This window comes from Sparus aurata, unplaced genomic scaffold, assembly GCF_900880675.1.
Source record: "Sparus aurata unplaced genomic scaffold, fSpaAur1.1, whole genome shotgun sequence".
NCBI lineage: Eukaryota > Metazoa > Chordata > Actinopteri > Spariformes > Sparidae > Sparus > Sparus aurata.
This window is the reverse complement of record NW_022045174.1, coordinates 23,536-50,719: the sequence shown is the minus strand read 5'-3', so window position 1 is coordinate 50,719 and position 27,184 is coordinate 23,536. Positions and strand designations below refer to the sequence as shown.

General features: G+C 42.7%; 1 long non-coding RNA gene across 1 annotated transcript; it reads left to right on the top strand.

Annotated features, from left to right (window-relative positions):
• The first annotated feature begins 9,290 nt into the window (after positions 1 to 9,290).
• On the top strand, positions 9,291 to 17,189 carry LOC115578133 (uncharacterized). Its single transcript, XR_003983385.1, has 2 exons — positions 9,291 to 9,532; positions 16,103 to 17,189. It is a non-coding gene; the product is annotated as an uncharacterized LOC115578133 (long non-coding RNA).
• Positions 17,190 to 27,184: the final 9,995 nt, after the last annotated feature.

Genomic DNA, 27,184 nt, shown 5'->3' with positions numbered 1-27,184 from the left:
GGGTAGCTGTAGTTGTGGTTGTTGGGGCAGCTGTGGTGGTTGTAGTTGGAGCCACCGTGGTTGTTGTTGTCGGAGCTGCAGTAGTTGTTGTTGTTGGTGCAGCTGTAGTTGTTGTTGTTGGAGCCGCTGTGGTGGTTGTAGTTGGAGTAGTCGTGGTTGTTGTTGTCGGAGCTGCTGTAGTTGTTGTTGTTGGTGCTGCTGTAGTTGTTGTTGTTGGAGCCGCTGTGGTGGTTGTTGGTGCAGCAGCTGTAGTTGTGGTTGTTGTGGCAGCTGTGGTGGTTGTTGTTGGGGCAGCTGTAGTTGTGGTTGTTGGGGCAGCTGTAGTGGTTGTAGTTGGAGCAGACGTGGTTGTTGTTGTCGGAGCTGCAGTAGTTGTTGTTGTTGGTGCAGCTGTAGTTGTTGTTGTTGGAGCCGCTGTGGTGGTTGTTGTTGGGGCAGCTGTAGTTGTGGTTGTTGTGGCAGCTGTGGTGGTTGTTGTTGGAGCTGCTGCAGTAGTTGTTGTTGTTGGTGCAGCTGTAGTTGTTGGAGCCGCTGTGGTGGTTGTTGTTGGGGCAGCTGTAGTTGTGGTTGTTGGGGCAGCTGTGGTGGTTGTAGTTGGAGCCACCGTGGTTGTTGTTGTCGGAGTTGCTGTAGTAGTTGTTGTTGTTGGGGCAGCTGTGGTTGTTGTTGTCTGGACAGCTGTAGTTGTTGTTGTAGGAGGCACCGTGGTGGTGGTTGTTGGGGAAGCCGTGGTTGTTGTTGTCGGAGCCACAGTAGTTGTAGTTGTTGGGGCAGCTGTAGTTGTGGTTGTTGGGGCAGCTGTGGTGGTTGTTGTTGGGGCAGCTGTAGTGGTTGTAGTTGGAGCAGACGTGGTTGTTGTTGTCGGAGCTGCAGTAGTTGTTGTTGTTGGTGCAGCTGTAGTTGTGGTTGTTGGGGCAGCTGTGGTGGTTGTAGTTGGAGCCACCGTGGTGGTTGTTGTCGGAGCCGCCGTGGTGGTTGTTGTTGGGGCCGCCATGGTTGTTGTTGTCTGGACAGCTGTAGTTGTTGTTGTAGGAGGCAGCGTTTTGGTGGTTGTTGTTGGGGCAGCTGTTGTTGTTGTTGTCTGGACAGCTGTAGTTGTTGTTGTAGGAGGCACCATGGTGGTGGTTGTTGGGGAAGCCATGGTTTTTGTAGTTGGAGCAGACGTGGTTGTTGTTGTCGGAGCTGCAGTGGTTGTTGTTGTCGGAACAGCATTAGTTTTGGTTGTTGGGGCAGCTGTGGTTGTTTTTGTCTGGACAGCTGTAGTTGTTGTTGTAGGAGACACCGAGGTGGTGATTGTTGGGGAAGCTGTCATTGTTGTTGTCGGTGCCGCAGTAGTTGTTGTTGTCAGTGCCCCTGTAGTTGTAGTTGTTGGGGCTGCAGTAGTTGTGGTTGTAGGGGCAGCAGTGGTTGTTGTTGTCGGAGCAGCCGTGGCTGTTGTTGTTGGAACGGCAGTAGTTGTGGATGTAGGGGCCCCTGTAGTTGTAGTTGTTGGGGGAGCTGTAGTTGTGGTTGTTGGGGCAGCTGTAGTTGTTGCTGACGGAGCAGTGTCAGCTGTAGTTGTCAGAGCAGCTGTGGATGTTTTTGCCGGGGCAGTTGTAGTTGTTGTTGTTCGTGCAGCTGTGGTTGTTGCAGTCAGAGGTGCTTTGGTTACTTCTGCTGCTGATGTTGTTGTTGTCTGAGCAGCTGTTGTTGATTCCTGAGCATTCGTACATCCCACTATCACTATGAAACATTTCGAAACACAATTATTTGCTATCAGCAGTACTCGTACAGGTCAACCTGTTGGTCGCTTCATCAGTCATTCTTTCATTGTGTTGTTCATTCCCCAAAACTTTCCCTACCCTTTGTCCCCAACATTTTCCACCTTCAGAGTCTTAAATCTGCCATGAAATTAAATAAAAAAAATCACAAGAGTGTGTGAGAGTGTGTGGTAATGAATGTGTAAACATTTGGATGCGAGTATGTAGTTGGCTGGTCACAGCTATTGCAAATTTCGTGCTTGTAGTTTTTATTTTGTAAAGCATAGCCTTGTAACCTACAATTTAACACTTGCAGACATATTTCAAAATGTATTTTCTCATACTGTTCACTGTAAAGAAAGTACAGCATTGAAGTAGATGTCTTCAATTAAAGCACCAGTCAAATTGATCTGTTAGCCATCAATACAAACCTTTTCTTTACAGTATCTCACCAGGTCACATACTGATCCAACTAACTTAACCATAGCCTTATTGCAATATAAACAACAAAAAATTAAGTTAACCAAGGTATTTATTAATTAGCATTTACTATTAAGTGTAGCAAAATTATGGGTCAATACAAAACTCTATGTCACTGCTTTGTGAGTCTGGAGTCGCAGGAAAAATACAGGCAATCTTACTAATGTGACACTCCCTCTTCATGCTTAATATGAGTTTTTACCTTTAGGACATCAGTACAAGTTACCACTTTTGTGGACCTCCTGTGCTCAGAGATCATTCATGACTTCCAGTAAAGGTGTGTTAAACAAATTCTTGTGATATGAGAGGTGTGTCGACTGCATTTTAGTATGTTTGTATTCTTGATTGTTGGTGATGATTTTAGGCACTTTGTTGTTAATTTTTGTCTTTGTTGTTTTTGTTGTTTTGTGTTTTCTTTTCAGAATTTCCACAGGCATAACAATAATTTCTGAAAGGATAATCAACAAAGCTACCAAACTAAATTAATGTATAGCCAAAACACAATTTTTGTCATTGTTCCCCTGATTGTGATCTGAGGATGGTCCTAGACTCTGATATGTCTCTGCATTAGAAATATTTAATGAGATGCAGGAGAGAATTCTATCTTTATGTCATGTTAATCCCTTAATCTGTTCAACTGTTTTGTAAGACAACACTGTACCAGCAATCATATCATATTACTCTGCTTACCTGTTAGAATCAGGAAAATTGGTACGAGCTGTGCGACACCCATCTTGTCTTCTTTCTATAAATCAATAAGCAAACAATGTAGAGATGTTCTGACAAAAGCACCATGTCATTTTGCACTACAATTACTAGCCAGTAGAATCATTACTATCACTGTATTGTTAATTCTGGAATCCCAGTGAAACAATTTATTTCTTTTAACTATCGAACTTTTATGGTAATTCTTTGGGCTTATGTATTTCTGTCCAGTTGTGTTTTAACTGACTTTCTCAGCTCCCATCAGACAGCTGGTAAAGGTGGCGGATTAACATCTGCATTTGAGTCCTCTTTCCAATGTCGGATGATTCCCTTTGACAACTACTCCGGCTTTGAACTGCAGCTCTTTGAAAAAACTTTTCTTGTGACCGTGCTGTGTTCGGTGGTTTACTGTAAGGATTTTATTTAGTCTTTTGCAGACATTGTTGCAGGGGTTGTGTTGAAATATGGTTGGCTTTTTATTAGTCCTATTATTAGTTTAATTTGTTTTTATCAATTATTGGTGATTTTAATTTACACATGTGCTGTGGGTCCAGGCCTCTGGTCAGGGATTTTCTTAATCTTATCGACTCTTTTAATCTCACCCAGTCTGTCGCTGGCCCAACACATGAAAAAAGTCACAACCTGGACCTTGTGGTGTTGCTTGGTTTATCGGTAGAAATCAGTGAAATATGCAGCACATGTATCTTGGGTTATCTGGCTGTTTTATTTGCTTTGACTGGTTCCAGTCCAGATGCTTCAACAGGTGTTCCCGTGTGCCATCAGCGTGCAATTAACATGTTAAGTGCTTCCCAGTTTTCTGCTGCTTTTAGAGAAACTTACTGTACACGTTGGATGACAGTGATCGCAGTGCTTACAACCTCACAACCCTTTTTAACTCTATTTGCGCTGAGATATTGGATTCTATTGCTCCTCGGAGGTCTGAATAGCTAAGACAAGCTGGGAGAAAATGAGAAAAGGACAATCTTTTAACGTTTTGAACTCCCATTAATCTTAAGTGACACAGATCATGTTGTGCCTTCATCTACTCTGTGTGAGAATTTCTTGAGGTATTTTACTGAGAAAATCTCTGTTCTTAGCCTTCCTTCCATTCCTTCTATGTCAGAACCCTCTGTCCCTCCTCTGGGCCCAGCTGTCTTCCAGCGGTTTGAGTAGTTTCATCCTATCTGTCTGACATGATCAAACAGCTATGTCCTGCAAACTGCCCCTAGGGACAGAATTCCTGTTCATTTATTGAAAGACCTAACACTGTTGGGTCAAGCATTTTAACTCTGGTTAATTCATCCCTTAGCACAGGGTGTGTCCCCTCTGCTTTTTAATCATGCAGTCATGCAACCTCTTTTAAAAATAAAAAATTGGTTCTTTCCAATTTTAGACTGATTTCAAAACTCACATTTTTAGCTAAATTCTTGGAGAGAATAGTTTTTAATTGATTGCAATCTTTTTTGCATGGTTTTAGTATTTATGAAAAGTTTCAGTCTGGTTTTAAACATCGCTAAATTACTGAAACTGCCCATCTAAGAGTGCTTAACGATCTTCTTTTAACTGGTGACACACGAAACTCGGCTATTTTAGTGCTTTTAGATTCGACTGCTGCCTTTGACACTGTCAATCACTCGATTCTTTTATTCCGACTTGAAAAGTGTATGGGCATTAAGGGTACTGCCCTTGAATAGCTCAAATCATATTTGTCAGAAAGAAGTTACTCTGACCAAAATGCTTAATTTTCTTCTTCTGTGGCCCCTCTCTCCTGTGGGGTGAACCAAGGGTCTATTTTGGATCCTTTACTGTTCTCGTTATATATGTGGCCCTTGAGTTTCATTTTTAAGAAACGTAACATCTCCTTTCATTGCTTTGCCGATGATGTGCAAATCTAATTGCCATCACAACCAAATGATTCAGGTTCCCTGCAGGCCTTATTCAACTGTTTGAGTGATCTAAAAAGCTGGCTGGATCTGAACTTCCTCTGTCTGGCACTGGCACTTTTGGCACTCTATTCGTCCGACCATTTACCATAAATTTGGGCACGATTATTGACAGTGCTATAAAGCTTGACAAACAAATTAGTTCTGTTGTGAAAACCAGCTTTTTCCAGCTCAGACTATAAGCCAGAGTTGAGCTGTATTTGCCCCCGAAAGACTTTGAAACCGTCATACATGAATTTGTAACGTCTCAGCTTGATTACTGCAACCCTCTCTATGTGGGGCCGAATCTGTTGTCTCTTCAAAGACTACAGCTGGTGCAAAATGCTGCTGCTCAGCTCTTAACCAACACCAGAAATCATGAGCACATCACTTCAGTTTTAGCCTCACTCCACTGGCTTCCTGTACGCTTCAGAATTGTTTTTAAGGTTTTAAATGGCTTGACGCCTTCGTGTTTGTGTGAGCTCATCCATATTTACTGTACGACTAAAGCTCTGAGGTCATCCTCTCAGACAGTTCGGAGCGTTCCCAGAGCAAGACTGAAAAGTAGAGGTGACAGAGCGTTTTCAGTGGCTGCTCCTACATTATGGAACACTTCGCCTCTGCAAATCAAATATGCTTGGACCACCGAATCTTTAAAGTCATTGCTGAAAACCTACCATTTCTCACTGGCTTTTAAATCAAGTAAGACATGGACATCCTGCCTACACCTACATTAACCCTTAATGTAACACCATAAGCACCTACTTATCTTGCACTACTTACACTTCTACCTCCGCCATCTTGTGCAATTATCCTGTGCAATAATAATATTCTTAATTTTTTTTTTTCGTACATACTCATATTCTTACACGGAGTCTGTTTAATTCAAACACAATATTTATTAAGGCATCCAGCCTTCCACAAAGCAGTACTTTTACACTTTATTTAAATGGATATAATGCATATTTACCTCTGTATACGATGCACACTTACCTCCTGTATATAATTCACATTGCCTCTTTTTCCTGTATATATTGCACATAGCGCATAGTCCTTCCTATTTTGTGTCTTTCTCTCTTATCTAAATCTTTTTTAGTATTTTTTAAAGTCTTGTACGTATTGTATGTCTGTCTCACTGCTACTGTAACAAGTGAATTTTTGGTATGAGTAAAAGTCTTAAGTCTAAAGTCATACTGTTGTTTTGTGTCCCCTGTTTGTTTGATGTATTTATTTGTATTGTTGATTCTTAACCTATGAGGCACTTTGGTCAACTTTGGTTGTTTTTAAATGTGCTATAGAAATAAACCTGACCTTGAAATAGATGATAGCAAAAAAATAGCCTTCATTTAGTGAGAAATCAGTATTCAGTTGGCAAATAATTAAATTCATATTTCTAGCCTTTACATATCAAGGTAGATTTTACATGGTAACATTCCTCAACCTTTTTAGATTATTACTTTTAACATCCAAACAGAGTGACAGTATAAAAACTTCCACAGGCAGACTTTTGGGCAAATAACAATTATGCGTATGTGTCCCCTTCATAATAATTCTGAACTATATCGATTTTCTTTCTCCAAATAAGCTCATGAAATGCAGTTCTTACACCTGTAAAACACATCTATGTTTCAAAAAAAGTGCACAATATTTTCTTTTATTTGGGTTATGAGAATGTAGAATAATAAAAGTCACATTAAATTAGAAAAATATGGATGTTCTCTACGTTTTGGAGAATTTTCAGCATCATTTTACAAATCTAAGTATTTGGAATTTGGCTATTGCTTATTTGCGGTAAAAACACCCATTTCTTCTCACGAGAAACTTGAGTTGTCAGAAAGTTAGAGCTAAAACTAAAACCATGCCTTACAAATTCCACCTGTGTCTTCACATCTCACTTATATATTTTCATATTTCACATTCCCATTGATGAGAATATAATGTCAACAAGCAAAGTGCTTCAACAGGTAGGTGAGCTGAATGAGGAAACTGCTCTTTAACCACCCTAATCACTCAGTCTGTGCAACTGCTCATAAACATCAACCTGACTAAAATGCTTAAAAGAACACCTCTTGTGGAACAGGATGAACCTGAATTCTAAATACATAGCAGAGGACAAAAAGAGATCCCTTTTAGAACAGGCAAGGAATCACATTCCTATTCTTTTTTTATCTGAATTGTTATTTTAGCTGAATCTAATAACATGATGCTGGTGTTTTGCTACATGTACAATTATACTGGTGTAATTTAAAAAAAAAAGAAAAAAAATTAATAGAAAAATCTCAGTAGGAATTTCATGACATGTTGCAAAAAAAAATTATCACTTCAATCACTTGTTATCACTCTAAATAAGTGAGAATATGTGAGATGGAAATAGGAATGTGGTTGGAAATTAGCACAATTATAAACTAAACACACAAGACCAACACACTCACTCTCTGTGTCTGTCAGGCACACAGTGTTGAAATATAAGAAAGTTAACATATAAACTTAGAAATGTACTTACCCAAAATGGAAATACAAGATCCAAAAATAGTAAATTCCCCTTTATTATCGGATTAAGATGCTTTTAACTATTTAAGTGTCCTTAAATTCAGTTCAGCTTACATTCACTACATTTCAAACTAATTCACACCAATAATATTTCAAACCTTTCACTAAAGTGACACTCCACATCTATTGAGGCCTTTATATATCTCTACTGAAGAAAGGCTAGTGTCGTCACTCATAACTGATGTTACAGAAGTGCTTTGACACCTTAGCAATTAATTAAATAAATCACACCTGTCATTTTCTTGGCTCAGTACAATGGCATACTCCCATCTTTTGTCCTGTGAAAGCTGCAGGTACATTCCACCAATGTGAATGTTGACAGCAGTTTGACCAGTGTGGCAAGTTATGATACAGAAATAGATATTAAGTACACACATAAGAAGAAAAGAATCTTTGTTTTATTTCATAACTTTTATCTGAAATAGTACAAATCCAAGAAACATTAACGTGGTCCTAGTGATGAATATCTACATAGAATTTGCATCAGTGGAATTTTCTTTTTTTTAACTATTTTAAAATAGATATTAAGTGAAACTGCAGATGCTTTTGCAAGTTTTCTGAGGGTTCATCTGGTTTTATTTAACTTGACTTTTGAAATACCCGACAGCATAATAACATACATCCCAGCAGTATAAAATTATTGTCATACACATCATTTATTAAATAATGAGACACAGAAACGGATAAAGGGCATAACTTATATGAATGGATTCAGCAATGACAATTAACGCAAACGTATTAAAGTATATTGATGTTTGTGTTTTGTTTCAGTTATTGACAACACAAACAGCCTTTCATGTTTTGATATTCATTACAAAGTTAACAACATTTAAAAAATATCTCTGCAATAGTGGACACTGAATGTGCCTTGGTGCATAGAAAATGAAGTTTAATTAATACAGCAGTCAAGAACAATGTAGCAAAGTCGGAGTGCTTTAGAATCATGAAACTGTACAGTTTCTTGCAAAGCTCTTCATCATGGGATGGTAGTCAAAGATGGAATTCTGGTCCTAAAAAGACAAAAGTGTGGTAGGACAGACATTTATTTATTAGAACGTGTTAAATGTGTTTGTTTTACAGCGTAAACAGTGAGATGATCACGTAAATCCACTTTGGACTTTCTTGTCGTTGTCACTCAGTCCAATGCTTGATAAGGCAAGATCTTCCAAGTCTGCAGGCGTGGTCGTTTCTTCGTGGGGGCAGATGTCTGAGTTTTACTAACTGTACTCAACAGTGTCATTGCTGCACTCAGAGACATGTGATAAACTTTGTAATGTCCTTAAGAATAAACATCAAAGTTTCCAAACTTAAAGTCTTGTCTCATCTCTTAACAGTAATGCAAAGTTGTTATAATATGACCTGTTCTACATTTTTTCAGTCAGTTTACTCGCGTGTCCACACAATCGCAATGTACAGTCATCTGTTCTTATTAAAAGGACACTAATGCGTTTTGCATACCAGTGACAGCCGTCACTTTCTAATGGGATTTCACAAGGAGGACATTGTAAGATGAAGTGATGAGACAGACCCTGTGGTAAACCTTACTTAAAAGTCTTTTATTTGGGGACTTCCGGTAGCAGCGCGCAATGGAGTAGACCGAAGTCCAGCAGCTCCCGATAATTTTCGCTTAAATCAGCACGTAGCAATATTTTAATGGTTAATTTATCGTTAACCTAAGATTTTATCTTCTATTGAACTGGGCACTACAACATACAGCCATACTCCTGTGGATTTTTTATTATATATTCGCTATGCTTTATGATTTTCAGATGACAGACAGTTTACGGTACAGACAGAAGGCTCAAACCCTGTCACCCGAGAGTGATCCCTGTCACCAGAGAATGACCCCTGTCTACTAGAAAGTGGAAAGATACAAAAGCAGAAGTGAAGCTGTGGAGTTCTCCCTTTTGCAAAAGGCGGAAACTAATTCTGACTTTGTGTGATCATTCAGTCTTCTCTCCCTCCAGTATTTACAGGGTCGAGGTCCTGAGGATTCGGGGTGACAAATCTGGTCACAACAATTTTTGGGGCTCGTCCGGGATCAACTAACAGTTGACAAAAGCGGACCTCGACACGCGATTTGATAAACAAAAGACCGATACGAACGGACGAGGGACACAAGCCGGCACACTTAAGGTAAGCAGATCTTTATTCTGCATTGGCATAAAACTAAATTATTGTGTCCTTAATCCTAGTAGTTAAAGTCTTCAAATTTAGCGGGGGACGAGGTGAATGATTACACTAAGATATATAGAGTGAGAGAATAGACTGAAGAATAAGGAAGTGTGTGTAAATCCTGGGAGTGGCGACTCCCACAGTACTCTGACGAGGGGCTGTTAAAACAGCGAGGCTGTTAAGCTGGGTTTGAGTCCCGGGGGCTGAGGATCCCCGAATGCTAAATCAAGGAAAGCTAGAAAAAAAAAAAAAGGCAAGACCAGGCAAAACACATGGTGTGAATGTTGAGTGACTGAAAACTGAAACACGACTGCACTATTTAGGCGGTCGCTGCAGTAAGTGGACGGGATCTCAAATTACAGATATATAAAGTTTTGGTGTCAGTTGTGAAGATTAGATTCACAGCAAGGACTGGATACCAGGGACACAGCGTGCCATAGTTTCCAGTCGGCCAAAACTTGAGATAAGAACACGAACACTTTTGTAGCAAATGACTGTGAGTTATCTCAAGCCCCTGAGATAACAAGACCAGAGAAAATAACTGTGAGCTGTTTTAACATTTGGAGACCGCGAGATCGAGCGACATCCCACGTGAGTTGTCTCTAAATGCTCTGAAACAGCAAGAACAGAGAAGATAAGTCCTGCGAGTCAAAGCATTCCTTTCCAGAACACTAGAAAACACACACAGAGTAGCAAGACCAGCGAAATAACTGTGAGCTACTCAGAACAAAAGTTAGCAAGACCAGTGAAATAACTGTGAGCTAACAGGCTAAGCAAGACCAGTGAAATAACTGTGAGCGGCCAGGGACTAGCAAGACCAGGTCGCTACTGTGAGCAGTCCATAATTAGAGGGTAATGAACGCATGTGTATAAGTGTGAATGTCAGAGCAAAAAGTGAACTGAAGCAGCAGCACTGTTGAAACCTAACGGTGTTAACATACGCAGTGGCCTGTTGAAGTAAGTCACCCAAACTCTGAATTGAGGAAATAACACCTTGTAGTACGGAGAGAAACAAAACTTGTAGTACACCACTAACTGAAATAACTGGGAAAAACAATGGACGGCGAGTTTGACAGAGAAATAGATGATGACGGGTGGGGACCGATTACGGGACTTAGGACTGTCGAGGAACAGGTTTTGGCTCTCAATAAGGTGATAGATCGAATACACGAACCCCGATCAGCGGCAGAAGAAAAATCTAAGCTAAAAACAGCAGTAACAAAATTGATGAAAGAGAAAAAGAGAAGCATGCAAGATAGAGGTAACTTAAAGGCTGAGTTTTGGAGTACAGGAGGAAGAAGGCAGATTGGTAGACAAAATGACAGAAATACAGCTGCGGGTGGCTGAAGAAAAAGAGATCGCCTCATGGGTGAACTAGAATACAGAAGCCAACTCAGAGTAGGGGAGGTCGAAATGGATGTAGTCGGGGCCTGGTCATCAGGGCCCTATAAGGACAGAGAAGCCTCAGTAAGAATGCACGCGCAGGGAATGTGGGACGAAGATAACGACGGAAAAGCGTTAGAACAGCTAGAACGGGAGCTCGAAGAGTCACACCGGGTTTTGAAGGAACTGACCGAAAAGGCCCGCATGCAAACTAGGTCTCAGACAGGGCATCTACCTGGACCACCTACCCGAATACAACTCCCACTGATACAGGCAGGCTCAAGCAATGCTACGCAGTACCGCCCATTCCCCATAGGGGATGTCCAAGCCTTAGTGGATAAACTACCCCCGTGGCAGAAGGAGGGTCCTTATGGTTGAGTCAACTAGACAAATTGACAGCTGGCCAAAAGCTCGCGCTAGGAGATTTCAGGGCAGTAATAAGTAGATGCCTTACAGGGTCCGATGTACGGGACCTCGAGGAGGATGCAGGCACAAATAAAGACAGAGATGATATCCCTTTTACTACTGTTAGCACAAAAGTGGGCCAGGCCATGAGGGTCAAATATCCTCTCCCTAGTGCCGCTGCAGTACCGAAGCTAAAATGGGACCCAAAACAAAACCCGCGTGAGTATTTAGACCATAGTAAGGACATGTGGATCAAACAAACCGGGTGCCACCCCGGAAAAGAAGGCATACAGAGAGAGTGGTACAGGGCGGCCGTCTTAAAGGATGTTCCAGAGGAGGTGAGAAAAGCCATGGAAAATAACCCTGACATGGCAGGTTGCGATTCCACAGTGTGGGACCGCCACCTCATACATCATTTGTCGCGCGCTCAGGATAAAGTAGAGGATGAGAGTCAGACAGTAAAAGACCTGCAGGCTCAACTACTGAAAATACAGCTGGCAGAGGCCAGGCAAAAAGCCAACGATAAGAAAAAGCCTGATAAAAAGGTGCTGGTAGCTACACAGGGCGCCGTAGGAACCCCAGATCTTTATCCAACACCACCCTGGGTCCAGCCACCTCCCTATCAAAACCAACAGCAGAGGCCCACGCGGGGGTATGGTAGGGGCAGAGGCTCATAGGGAGGCGGGAGTGGAAGGGGCGGTCCACCTAGGGGAGGACAAGGGAGAGGCCGCTGCTACTATTGTGAGGAGACAGGACACTGGGTTAGAGATTGTCCACACCGCGGTCCACTAGATGGGCAGAAACCGCCACAGCCTCACAGACAGAGTGCTCCAGCTGCGCGCAAGCTTCCCGTATTCGGATGGGAACAATGGGACGGAGAGGCGTACCAACAACAATAGCACACCCCACGGAGAGGCTCCGACAGCAGCAACCCGGCAGACCAGATGCTGTCGATAAAGGTCGGCACCGACGTGCTACCTTTCCTGGTGGATACGGGAGCTACCTGTTCCACACTTATTCAGGCACCACCTGACAAACTCTCAAAACAGCGCATTACGGTCATGGGCTTCTCTGGGGAAAAACAAACTCTGCCAATTACGATTCCACTAACGACTCAAATTGGGGGGCAAACACTGATGCACAGTTTTGTACACTCCCCCACAGTCCCTGCAAATTTGCTGGGGAGGGACCTCCTCATCAAACTGGGAGCCTCTATTTTGTGCAGCCCGGACGGGCTCGCAGTGACACTGCCAGACCATACCACCCTACACTGCTCAGGCACTCCCTCCGGAGGTCAATATTTGATGGCTCCCGTCGAAGAAGCATGTGCGGACATATACTGGGGCTTGATACAGCCAGAAACCCCAGAAACATCTGGCATTCTCTCTGCGTACCTGCAGTGGAAGCCCTTGATAGCCCAAATCGAACCGTTTGTCTCTCCCCCCGACCCTCCGCATGTGACTCTGTTTTATGATAGACAACAAACTGATTGGTATCAGGAGAAATTCAGGGATCATCTTGAAGGGGTGTGTTGGGATGTACATAGTCAAAACATTTACGTTGCACCAGAAGGGGTGGCTGCGGGTGTGGATCTGACTCCTGAACAGTTGCAGTGGTACATGATGGAGGACGAGGCAGACCCTCATGTTTCGCTGGCTGTACATCCTCAGCATCAGGCTAAAGAATTAGGTGGGATGGTCAAAAGGGCATTAAGTGTCTCGGATTGGAGACATACTGAAATTCCGCAGGTTTTATTCTCTGACTCTACCCGCACCTACAAAATCTTGACGAATTGTTCAGATATCGCTATGTTACAACACGACCAAATCACTCGCTCGCATGGTAGAGAAAAAACAGATCACTACCTGGCACAGGAAATTCTTTCCTCACTGCCTGACTATTTGTGGGCTGAGGGTCCCACGGACGTGGGACTCACTAATTGCACCCCAGTAACATTTAAAGTGAAAACTGATTCGCCGCTATGGATAAGACAATATCCGCATAAACCTCAGGCAGAGGCAGGCATTGCAGACACAATCGAAGGACTGTTACAAGCCGGTGTATTAGAGCAATCAGACTCCTCTTGGAACACCCCTATCTTACCAGTAGAGAAGAAAGGCACAGGGAAATATCGAATGGCACATGACTTAAGATGTATTAATGACATCCTCCTTACGCCCACGGTGCCAGTGCCTAACCCCTATGTGGCTCTGGCTAACCTCGATCCATCACAAACATGGTTTACATGCATTGACTTAGCCAACGCGTTTTTCTGTCTGCCACTCGCTGAAGAATGCCGCGACATTTTTTCTTTTACATATCAAGGCCAGCAGTTGCGCTACACCCGACTCCCACAGGGTTTCGCCCTTTCTCCAGGTATCTTTAATCAGGTACTAAAGCAAGTGTTAAAGGATTGCGCGCTACCAGAGAACACCACTCTGGTCCAATACGTAGACGACTTACTGATTGCCGCGCCCTCCGCCGCCCTTTGTCTAGCTGCCACCAAAGCTATCCTCGAACACTTGGCCAAGACAGGGTTCAAAGTCAGCAAATCAAAATTACAAATTGCTCGTAAACAGGTCTCATTCCTGGGAAGAATGGTATCACAAAAGGGGGTGGGATTGTCTCCAGCGCATCGGTCAACGATCCTACACCACCCCAAACCTGAGAAGGTAAAAGACGTATTATCGTTTCTTGGCTTGACAGGCTACAGTAGAAACTTCGTGGCGAACTACACGGGATTGACTCAACCACTCCGGCAGCTGGTCAGGGATCAGGGCATGCGAAATCTTTCGGCTAAAGTAGAATGGACACAACTGGTGGAAAAAGCCTTTATCGAACTAAAACAATCCCTCACCACCGCCGCTGAACTTGCAACACCCGACTACAAACAACCGTTTTTTCTTGATATCTCTGGAACAGATGGATGCATAAATGGCATCCTGTTCCAGAGAAAAGGGGGAGAGAGAGTGATTCTCATGTTTGTGAGCATAATGCTAGATAACATGGAAAGAAGGCATCCTCCTTGCACACAACATGCGGCAGGGATAGCAAAAATCATCCAAAAAACTGCGCACATCGTCATGGGGCACCAGCTTAAGATCCTGACAACACACAGTGTAGTAGCGTATGTTAACTCAGAAACTTTTACGCTGACCACACTGAGACAGAGACGACTAAGTAAAATCTTAGAAGCACCAAACATCACCTTCACACACGAGGGGATAAACATGGCAGACCAGATAGGTGCAGGAGAACCACACCTATGTGTAGAAAGAGCAGCAAAAGATGAAAAGGTTAGAACAGACCTACAGGCCAGCCCGATAGAAGGAGCTAGAGATCTTTTCACAGACGGATGTTGCTTCCGACATGAACAAGATGGACTCCGCGCTGCATACGCAGTAGTAGAAGATCAGGGCAAAGAAACAGTTGTCTTAAAAGCAGAGAAACTGGAAGGAACACAATCCGCCCAAAGAGCAGAAGTAGTGGCTGTAATTGAGGCTCTAAAATTAGCACAAAAACAGGAAGTGAACATCTACACAGACTCAGCCTATGCCACTGGAGCAGTCCATGTGGAATTAGGGCAGTGGCTCAGAGCAGGATTCATAACAACTGGCGACAAACCAATCAAACATGAGACCGAAATGAAAGAACTAGCAGAAGCATTATTGTTACCAAAGAAGGTAGCAGTCATTAAGTGCAAAGGGCACAGTACAGGGAAAGACAAAGTATCGAGAGGAAATAATGCCGCTGATCAAGCAGCGAAACAAGCAGCAGGATACGTAGAAAGAGCCATACTAGTATGCTCCGAGACAGAGACCGGACCCCCGATCGACCTAAAAAGACTAGTTGACTTACAGGCCAAAGCCTCTCCACAGGAGAGAACTCTGTGGAAAGCGAGAGGGGCGACTAAAGTAGATGGACTATGGCGTGGTCCAGACGGCAGACTAATTTTACCTCCTGGACTTAGACAGACGGCTAAGGAAGAAGCACATGGGATAGGCCACGTAGGGGTCGCTCAGATGATGAGGAACCTGAACCACTGGTGGCATCCATACATGAAAGACATGGCTCAATACCTGACTAAAACGTGTGAACAGTGCACACAGTTTAATGTCAAACCAACAATAAAGCCAGAACCAGGACGATACCCTTTACAGACTAACCCAGGAAAAGAAATCATAATAGACTATACTGACATGATCAAGACAGTCCGAGGGTATCGATACATACTGATGTGTGTGGATGCATACACAGGGTGGCCAGAGGCATGGCCAGCAAGGAGGGAAGACAGCCAGACTGTGGTTAAAAGTCTGATTAACCATTACATCCCTAGACACGGGTTCCCTGAGAAAATCAGGTCCGACAATGGAACGCATTTCAAAAATAAAGACCTCCAGCAGGTGGAGGCAATGTTGGGCTTAAAACATGGGTTTGGGACAGTGTATCATCCACAGTCCCAGGGAAAAGTGGAAAGGATGAATCAATCAGTTAAAACCAAATTGGCAAAAATCTGTGCACAGACCAAACTCAATTGGGTAGATGCCCTACCACTAGCCCTAATGTCAATACGTAGCTCGGTAAATACCTCGACAGGGTTTACTCCCCACGAGCTACAAACAGGGAGAGCTTTCCCAGGACCAAGCTCTAAACTTTCTCTAACAGAAGAGGAGGGACAAAACAATGACTAAAAGAGCGTATTATAACGAACTGCACAGTTTGGTGTCTCATTTCTCCAAACAGGTCCAGAGCCAGCACCCAGAGGAGAGTGGACACACATCCCCAGAGGTGGGGTGGGTGTTACTGAGAGTAATCAAAAGAAAGTGGACGGAGCCCAGGTGGACAGGTCCGTTCCAGATCACCGAGAGAACAACACACGCCGTCCGCCTTAAAGGAAAGGGGGACACCTGGTTCCACTGGAGCCGGTGCGCAGCAGCAGAGGAGCCACAACGTACCGTGGCCGACATACATAGAAACCTCCAGGAGCAGAACGCTGAGTCAGCTGACTCAGTAGAAGGTCCTGCCAAGAAAGGGGCAGAATAATCCCCTGCAGTGACCAAAGACTCTAGGGTAGTCCACCCCTGGAGTCCGAAGAACGAAGAAACCCCGGCTGGGAGGAGGTGAAATAGCGCTCCTCTCCTACATGTAGTGTGCCAAACTACCATCAAGAAGAACAGGGCTTTTATGTTTATTCTCTTATTTTTATCTGAGTGTGATTGAGTGTATGTTTTGTAACCTTTAGTCCGACCGCTTTTAGCTTACTATGCTATTTTGCTTACTCGCTGATTCTTACTGTATCCATACTCCTTGGGATATGCTGTTTTAATATCAAGTGTGTATTGGTTTTGCATTTTATTAGTGTTGAACTCTATATGAGTTCAAAAGGGGGAATTGTGGATTTTTTATTATATATTCGCTATGCTTTATGATATTCAGATGACAGACAGTTTACGGTACAGACAGAAGGCTCAAACCCTGTCACCCGATAGTGATCCCTGTCACCAGAGAATGACCCCTGTCTACTAGAAAGTGGAAAGATACAAAAGCAGAAGTGAACCAGAGGAGTAGACACAAATATGTGTCCTTGAGCACGAGGGATGGTACGACAGTGGGGAGGTAAACACCCCCAACCAAATAACAAGATGTGAAGCAAAGTGTAAATATATCCATTTATGGCTATGCTTTATGAAATGTAAACGCCCCTATGATTTCAATAAAATGAGCCTGCAAACAGCGGAGAATTCGGAACTCTTGGGGACAGCTGCAAGAGCAGATCACGTGATCTGTATTGAGCTGTGGAGTTCTCCCTTTTGCAAAAGGCGGAAACTAATTCTGACTTTGTGTGATCATTCAGTCTTCTCTCCCTCCAGTATTTACAGGGTCGAGGTCCTGAGGATTCGGGGTGACAATTCTGGTCACAACACTCCGCACGAGAAAGAGCACAGAAACGTAAGTGCACGGTGTGGAATGAACTCAGCGACAAGAAGTTGCAAGATGGCGGAGCAGGCGCCGCTTACTCTGAAAGCATTGAAATGTGAGCTTCAGTTATCTCGCCAAGCTTCCCTAGCTGATTTTAAAGTTGAAATCGCCAGCCTTCGCCAAGACTTGAGCGGAGATATTGAGGCTCTTCGGACAGAGACCATAACGAACAGCCAGAAACTGCGCCATGAATTCGAGGACGAAATAGGAAAGCTACAACGCCACCACACAGACATCGTGGCGGAGCAGGCGGCCATGGCAAAGAGCCTCAACGATGCACTTGAGCAGATCGCGGAGCTGGACCGCCGGAATGATGTACAGTCACGGGAAATGAAGCGGCTACATGAGAAATGCACTGACCTCGAGTCCCGGAGCCGGCGACAAAATTTGAGAATCATCGGAGTGTCGGAGGGGGCTGAGGGAGCCAGCGCTACTCGTTTCATGGCGGATTTCTTCACGGAGGTGCTGGGTCCCGAAAACTTCACATCACCAGTGACTATAGATCGAGCCCACAGGTCCTTGGCCAGCAAACCGAAGAGTGGCGGGCGTCCTCGTCCCATCTTGGTACGGCTACATTACTTCACCGAAAAGGAGCGCATCCTGGGCATATCAAAAGGCAAGGGACGACTCTTCTACCGGGACACGCCGGTTCATATCTTTCCGGATCTCCCCGCCGAGGTCGGCAAACTCCGGGCAGCCTTCAACCCGGTTAAAGCTAAGCTGCGCGCGGCCAAGGTTGAGTACAGCCTATTCTTCCCAGCGGTCCTCAGCGTGAACTTCAACGGCGTGAGGCACAAATTCAACACGCCAGAGTCAGCTGCAGAGTTTTACCATGCAGAGATAGCGCCGCGTACATGATGTGACTGTCCCGTGAGTAATGTTACTTTGGTCTGATCCGAATTGTTGACTTGCTATGGTTGGACAACCTAATGTTTAATGTTAACATAGCCATGATAGAAGAGCCACCGCAAAAATGGCTAAAATGGCTACAGCTATGTGGGTTAAAGTGTTTATTTATCAGGAGTTATTTTCACACTTTAAATCACTGGCCCTGTATGACATTTGAATCCAACAGATGGGCGTTTTGTTATTAAAATGCGTTTATATCGCACAAGAGTAGGCTTTCTTCTTTTTTGTTACTATGGACTGTGGTGGCCTCAGGATGGGGGAAAAACAAATATATTTTGTGATGGGTTTAACGCCCAATGGACTGTTCCGGTGCTGTGGCTCGGACCTTCACTACCAGACTGTCTAAAGGACTATTATTTTTTATTATTATTATTATTTTATTTTTTAATGTATTTTATTATTATTATTATATTTATTATTATTTATTTATTTATTTTTTCTAATGCAGTAATCTGCCCTTAAACCAGGCTACTGTCCTAGATGTGGCATTTCTAAATTCTGGCAACCTACGATATACTTTAATTTTATTCTTTTTCATGAATTCATTCGTCTTAATCTCTGTAAGATTAGTAATTTTCAGTTTATTTTCATCTGTTTATTTTTGCTTGTTTATCATTTTTGGTTTTGATATTACTATTAGCCTACTTTTTTTTTTTTTTCTTTTCTCTATGTCTCAGTTCAACCTCTTTTATGTGATATTTTTTTGGACATTTAAATGTGCTGTGAAAATTTAAGTTTATGAATGGGAGCTGCAGCTAAACAAAAGTTCAGTAGTAGTTTAGCTGGTGCAGTAACTGCACACTGACTAGATTTGTGCTAATGTGGGTTTTTTTTGCTTTTCAGTTGGGGAAAAGCAGGGGAGGGTGGGGGGTTGTTGTCTTAGTTCTGTTTCTTTACCTCAGTGTCATTCATCTCTTTACAGGGCAGCTTGTTAACATTTTACTTGATGTCACCACACTTCATATGATAGGAATAGTACCTCGTACCCATGAGACCTTCCTATGCTAGAGGGGAAAGCCTAGTTCAATTTATCAGCTGGAATACTAAGGGCCTTAACAATGCTGTTAAACAAGGAAGAGTATTGTCTCACTTGAAAAAGCTTAATGCTGAAATAGCATTCCTTCAGGAGACTCACCTGAGAAACCAAGATCATTTCCGTTTGCGAAAGAGGTGGGTTGGCCAAATGTTCCATTCCACGTTTCATTTCAAATCCAGAGGAACTGCAATCTTAATAAATAACAACACTCCCTTTCTCCCTTTCAACGTTACCTCTGATCATCTTGGCAGGTTTGTAGTTGTCACTGGCAAGTTGTATAATACTCCTCTAATCTTAGCTAATATTTACGCCCCCAATGTTGATGACGAACGTTTCTTTTCAACTTTTTTCACATCATTACCAGATTTAAACACTCATATTCTTATTATGGGAGGGGACTTTAACTGTGTCCTTGACCCCAAATTAGATAGGTCATCTACTAAAATGCAATCACTAACAAAATCGGCTAAACTAATTAGATCTTGCCTTAACACCTATAAAATCACTGATCCCTGGCGCTTTAAAAATCCGTCATCTCATAGTTAATAATTTTTCTCCTCAGTTCATCACTCATACACTCGAATTGATTATTTTTTAATCGACTGTAAACTACTCCCCTCTGTCAAGCGGTGTGACTATGAGGCCATTGTTATTTCAGACCATGCGCCACATTTAATGCAACTTTCATTCTTGAACAAGAATATGTCCAGAACATGGCGCTTTAATAATCTTCTATTAGCAGACAAATCTTTCAAGGACTTTGTAGCATCTCAGATTAAATTCTTTCTGTCAACTAATGACACAAAAGACGTCTCAAAGGGTACAGTCTGGGAGACCTTAAAGGCCTACCTCCGTGGCCAAATAATTTCGTACAGTGCAGCTGCTAATAAACGACGAGTAGAAGGTATCTCTGCCATAACTGAACAGATCTTGGATCTAGATCATCGGTATTCTGAATCCCCAACTCCCGATATGTACAGAGAAAGATTATCTCTTCAAGCAGAATTTGATCTTTTATCAACAGATGAAGCAGCACAGCTGTTATTAAAAGCCCGTCACAGGTCCTATGAACATGGTGAGAAAGCAGGGAAGCTCTTGGCTTTACAAATTAGGCAGTCAACAGCCTCGAGGATGATAACTGAAATTAGAACAAATTCAGGACAAGCAACAGTTGATCAGCAGGATATTAATAAGGAATTTGAACAATTCTATTCTTGTTTGTACTCTTCGGAATCAGAGGGTGATGCCATTTTAATTGATGATTTTTTCAGTAAATTGAATATTCCAATGATATCTGAGGAGGACAAAGCGGAGCTTGAAGAACCCCTGTCTCTTGAGGAACTGCAATGCTCTAAAGCTCCAGGTCCAGACGGGTTTAGCTCAGAGTTCTATAAAACATTTTCAGCTCTAGTTTCTCCATTGCTGCTCGATGTTTTTAATGAATCATTCAATGCCAATACGCTTCAACCAACTTTCTACCGGGCTTGCATCTCCCTTCTGCTTAAGCGGGATAAGGACCCACTCGACCCAGGCTCTTATAGACCCATCAGTCTTTTGGATGTAGACGCAAAGTTACTAGCTAAAATATTGGCCACACGTTTAGAAAGAATCCTTCCCACAATTATCTCGCAGGATCAAACAGGTTTTATCAAGAATAGACTTTTATTTTCAAACCTTCGTAGACTTTTCAATATTATATACACACCTAGTCCAAACCCCAGATGCCCTGAGGCCCTCATTTCATTAGATGCCGAAAAGGCATTTGACCGGGTCGAGTGGGATTACCTTTTTTCTGCTTTGGAGAGGTTCGGGTTTGGTGGAAAATGTATTTCTTGGGTCCGCCTCCTTTATGTCTCACCATTGGCTTCTGTTCAGACAAATACCTTTAGGTCAAATTATTTTTCTTTGCAGCGTGGCACAAGGCAGGGTTGTCCCCTCTCCCCCCTACTATTTGCGCTCTCTATAGAGCCCTTGGCTGTCGCTCTATGATCACTGGGTGATTATCAGGGAGTGCTTAGGGGAGGGAGGGAGCACAAGGTTTCCTTATATGCAGATGATTTACTTTGATATGTCAGGAACCCAATAGAATCAATCCCGAGTATCATGTCTGTGTTGAGGGGGTTTGGTAGAATCTCTGGGTACAAACTCAACTTATCTAAGAGTGAGCTGCTCCCAATTAACAAAGCTGCCCACGATCTATCATACTCTCAATTCCCATTCAAGATGGCTGAGAAGTCCTTTAAATACCTTGGAGTGGTTGTGACCAAGTCCATCCTTGACTTATTTAAGTTAAACTTCAAACCTTTATTTGAGAAAACTATTAATGATTTCAGTCGTTGGTCCCACCTCCATCTATCTCTGGCAGGGAGAGTTAATATAATAAAAATGAACATTCTACCCAAATTTTTATTTCTCTTTCAGTGTATCCCCATTTTCATTAATAAGTCCTTTTTTAGACAATTAGACAGAGAAATCAGCAGGTTTATATGGAATAAGAAACCCCCCAGAATTAAAAAGGACTTTTTACAGAGGCCAAAACGTGTTGGAGGAATGGGATTGCCTAATTTTCAGTATTATTACTGGCCCTGTAATATTCGCACTCTATCTTTTTGGGCTCAGCCCCCTGAGCCAGGTGATCAGTCTGCTTGGCTGCAAATTGAGCATGCCTCTTGTCAACCTTCTTCTCTGGGTGCGCTGCTGTTCTCTTCACTACCATTGCCATGTGAATTTGCTAAGAGTAACCCCATTGTGAAACAATCCCTCAAAATCTGGACAAAAATAAGGCAACATTTTGGATGGCAAGGGAACTCTTTTCTTGCCCCTCTGTGTGCAAACCACCATTTCCATCCTTCTATACTGGACAGCTCTTTTCAGTTATGGACACGTAATGGTATTATAAAAATGAAAGATCTTTATATTAATGGTGTGTTTCCCTCTTTTGAATTATTGCATAAGAAATTCAACTTGCCTCAAAATCATTTCTTCAGATATCTACAGATCCGCAATTATGTCCGATCAAATACAATAGCCTTTCCTAATGAACCTGGTAGTACCCAGATGGATTTGTTGTTCTCTGTGGATCCTTCACCCAGAGGGACAATTTCATATATTTATAACCATATTTCTAAACAATTAAATACATCTATGGACTTTCTGAAATCCGCATGGGAGGAGGATTTGGGTATTGGCTTGAAGGAAGAGCAGTGGATAAGGGCGTGGGACGGAGTGCACTCAGCGTCTATTTGTGCAAGACACGGTCTCATACAGTTCAGGGTGTTGCATCGCCTCCATCTCTCAAAGGTCAAGCTTTCAAAAATGTTTCCTAGCATAAATCCTCTGTGTGACCGATGTGGAGCATTCCCTGCCTCACTAGGGCACATGTTTTGGAGTTGTCCAAAATGATCCACTTTCTGGAACTCTATATTCAAAACTCTGTCTGACATTTTAGGACACATGATTAGACCTGACCCGCTACTGGCTGTGTTTGGGGTACCAGGAGAAGACAGTCCTCTTAAAGGACTCTCCTCAACTATGGCGAGGTTTATAACCCTGCTAGCGCGTAGATTAATTTCATTGAACTGGAAGCAGGCTCAACCCCCAACTTACACTATATTCATAAGAGATGTTATGCAGCACCTGAGGCTGGAAAAGATCAGATTCACCCTACAAGGCTCAGTTGACAAATTTTTTTAATTTTTTTAAGACTTGGCAACGCTTTATTGACTATGCAAAAACGAGGCAATAATAACCATTGTGATTTTCTGCTGTGGTGACGATAATGTAATGTAACCCTGTAATTTGATGTATCTTTTATTTTGATTTTGGGCTGTTTCCGTTGATGTGTATGTCAACATATCTTTCTATGACATTTGATGTAACTCATACTCACACAATGCCCTGTTAATGGAAAACCAATAAACAGATGTTTAAAAAAAAAAAAAAAGTCTTTTATTAACGGGAATTTGAATATTATTTGTATTAATTAATTGTGTATACAATGGCTAAATTAACAGATTATTCAAATATGGAAATTAACTTTCACATTAAAAGACAAGAATAAACAGTATCATAAAACCTGGCTAACACTTCATGAAGTGGAGCTGAGTCCTCCTTCCTCACTACCAGGGCCGGCTCTAGGCATTGGCGATATAGGCGGTCGCCTAGAGTGCCATCTGCTGGAGGGGCGCCAGTCAGAAAAAAACGTGTTCTGTCTTGAAAATAATGAATATTGAAAAAAATAAAGAAACAGATGACATGTTGATATGTTTCTCACTTGTGGTGCTCTGTAACGTGACGTGTGGTCATTGGCTGCACACCTCAGAGGGTCAGATAGGTGTCAAAGAGGTCAGGTCACGTCAAGTGACAAACTGGTTATGTTTTAATACTTTGCAAGATGAAACGGCCATCAAAGTCCTCGGGTGCGCAGTACTGAAAGAGAAGAAAAGGGGACTCAAGTCCCAATATAAAGGTAACATTATGTCACCTTTTTTAAAATGCCACTTTGTTTGAAGACGTTTTCAAATCAAATCAAATCAATTTTATTTATATAGCCCAAAATCACAATCACATTGCCTCAGTGGGCTTTACAATCTGTACAGTGAACAACATCCTCTGTCCTTAGATCCTTGATTCGAGTGAGGAAAAACTTCACATGTTGATGGAAAAAAAACCTTTTAACAGGGTAAAAAAAAACAATGGAAGAAACCTCAGGAAGAGCCACAGAGGAGGGATCCCTCTTCCAGGACGGACAGACATGCAATAGATGTTGCGTGTACAGAAAAGAGCAACAATTCACAGTTTACAAGTTACATCAACAGAAAATCTGATACAAGTTATTTCAAGTTAGTGGATCCAGGAGACGACCGAGCAGGACGAGGCATCACCAAGTGGTGCCCGAGCCAGACGACCTCCTGTCCACCATGCTGACCTGGAAGAGGGCAGGCCACACATGATAATTAGTAACAGACAGAGAGAGGCATCAAGGTTAACAGAAATATAGATATGAGGAGATAGTGAAACAGAGGAGAGCAATGATCCAGCAGAGCCCGGGGTGTGACGATCCAGATCAGCCCGGGTTGTGACCATCCAGATCAGTCCATGTTTCAAGGCAGCTGGAGCCCGGAAACGGTAGATGGTCCCAGGGGGCCGTGGTCCATCAGAGGGGAGCCTGAAAGAAAGAGGGGAGGAGGAGAAAGAGAAGGAGGAGAGAGAGGAGGAGGAAGCTATAGAGAGTGTAGAGAGTGACACAGCTTGCAGCTTGTGGGAACAGAAAACAAAAACAAAGGTTAGAGAAATGCGATATTGATCAGAATAAACAGAATGTTTCTCGTCGGCAGCACAGTGTAAATCTAATACTATAGGAACTCATTGAGACTGACACCGACCCACTGAAGAAGCTTACAATTGATATCAGGGCTAATTAAAGGCTAAATTGAAGAAGTGAGTTTTGAGTTTAGATTTAAAGGCGTCAACAGAGCCAGATTGTCTGATGTCAGCTGGGAGGTTATTCCAGAGGAAAGGAGCCCGATAGGAAAAAGCCCTGCAGCCGGCTGACTTATTTTTGATCCTGGGAACCATCAGGAGCCCTGAATTTTGAGAGCCTAATGCCCGAGTTGGAATATATGGTTTAATTAGATCTGACATGTACGACGGGACAAGGCCGTGTACAGTTTTGTATGTCATCAGCAGCACCTTAAAGTCTGATCTTAGATGCACTGGGAGCCAGTGCAGAGATGCTAAGATTGGTGTAATATGATCAAATTTTCTTGTTCGTGTTAAGACTCTGGCTGCAGCATTCTGAACCATCTGAAGACTTTTAGTGCTCTCACGTGGAAGACCTGAAAATAAGGCATTGCAGTAATCAAGCCTAGACGAAACAAAGGCATGAATCAGGATCTCTGCATCCGCGGTGGACAGGAAGGACCTAATTTTAGCTATATTGCGCAGGTGGTAGAAAGCGATCTTGGTAATTTCTTTGATGTGCTGATCAAAGGAGAGTGTAGAATCAAAAGTAACACCTAGATTCTTGACGGTTGAGCTTTGAGAAATAACGCAGTTGTCGAGAGTTACAGTCACCTGATCAACATGGTGTCTCTGTCTGGCGGGAGCGATGACCAGCATCTCAGTTTTTTCCGAATTTAGGAGCAGGAAGTTTTCTGACATCCACTTCTTCACTGCATATAGGCAGGTCTCTAGCTTCGTGATTTGCGATTTGTCATCAGCTTTTAAGGGCACATACAGCTGAGTGTCGTCCGCATAGCAGTGGAAATGTATTCCATAGCTCCGAATAATTTGGCTGAGAGGTGAAATATATAAAGAGAAGAGCAAAGGGCCCAGAACAGAGCCCTGGGGAACTCAAATACTTCACAGCAGTAAAAATTGATGACGTACCATTGTAGGGAACACATTGTGTTCTTTCGGACAGGTACGATTTTAGCCAGGCTAGGGCCAGGCCAGAGATGCCAAATTGACTTTCAAGTCTGTCTGACAGTATGCCATGATCTATAGTATCAAATGCAGCGCTGAGATCCAGTAACATGAGCACGGAGGTCGAGTTAGAGTCTAAGGTAAGTAGAATGTCATTTACCACTTTAGTATGGGCGGTTTCGGTGGAGTGACAGGCTCTGAACGCTGACTGAAAAGGTTCCAGGAGATTATTATTGAGTAGGTAACCTGAAAGTTGTTGGGACACGACTCTTTCTAAGACTTTCGAGAAGAAGGGAAGGTTGGATACTGGTTGATAGTTATTTAGTGATCCTGGGTCGAGGTGTGGTTTCTTAAGTAGAGGCTTAACCACAGCAGACTTAAAACTAGAAGGGACAACACCAGTCATGAGTGATGAGTTAACAATATTTAACATTGTAGGTCCCAGTGCTGGCCATAGTTCTTTAAACAGTTTTGCCGGAAAGGGGTCCAGGACGCAGGTAATTGGTTTAGAGGATGAGACAATTTTAGACAGTATCTCAAGGGAGATATTTTCAAAAGTGTTTAGAGCTGAGACTAACTGAGAATCGGCAGCAGGAAATTTTTTGACAAAGTTTGACGAGGAAGCCAGAGATGATGAGTTAATTCTAAATCTGATCTCATCAATTTTATTGCAAAAGAAATCTAAGAAATCATTTGTATTAAAGGGTGCACAGCTCACCGACTGTGGTTTTTGAGTAAGTTTAGCCACAGTGTTAAAGAGAAATCTAGGATTGTGTTTATTATTGTTTATTAGGCTGGAGAAATATGCTGTTCTAGCAGTATTTAGAGCACGCTTATAGTTTAGTACACTATCATGCCAGGCAAGATAAAAAACCTCCAGTTTGGATTTACGCCATGCTCGTTCCATTTTCCTGCAGGCCTGCTTGAGATCTCGGGTTTCATCAGTAAACCAGGGAGTAGATTTCTTTGGTCGTCTTGTCCTGGTAGAGACCGGTGCCACAGAATCGAGGAGAGAAACAAGTGTTGAGTTCACTTCATTTGTGAGGCTTTCCACAGGTTTTGTCACAGTTGCAAGAGGAGCCAGGACCCCGGGCACTTTATCACTGAGCGTCGCTGTGATTGCCGGGCTGATACGACGAGAAGTAAAAACATTTGTGTCATTGACATAGGGACAGGCTAATGACGCTTCAAATGTAATGAGAAAGTGGTCCGATATAGCAGAGGAGACAGAAGCGACGTTCAGGGCTGACACATCAAGTCCATAGGAAATTATCAAATCCAGAGTGTTTCCACTGGAGTGAGTGGGTTCATGGACAAGCTGAATGAAGTTGGAAATATCAAGAAGTCTCAAAAAAGCTTTCCCTAGAGGGTCAGAGGGCTTATTTAAGTGAATATTGAAATCCCCAATGATTAGGATTTTATCTGAACGAGTAACAAGATCTGCAATAAATTCACCAAATTATTCTTGGAACTGG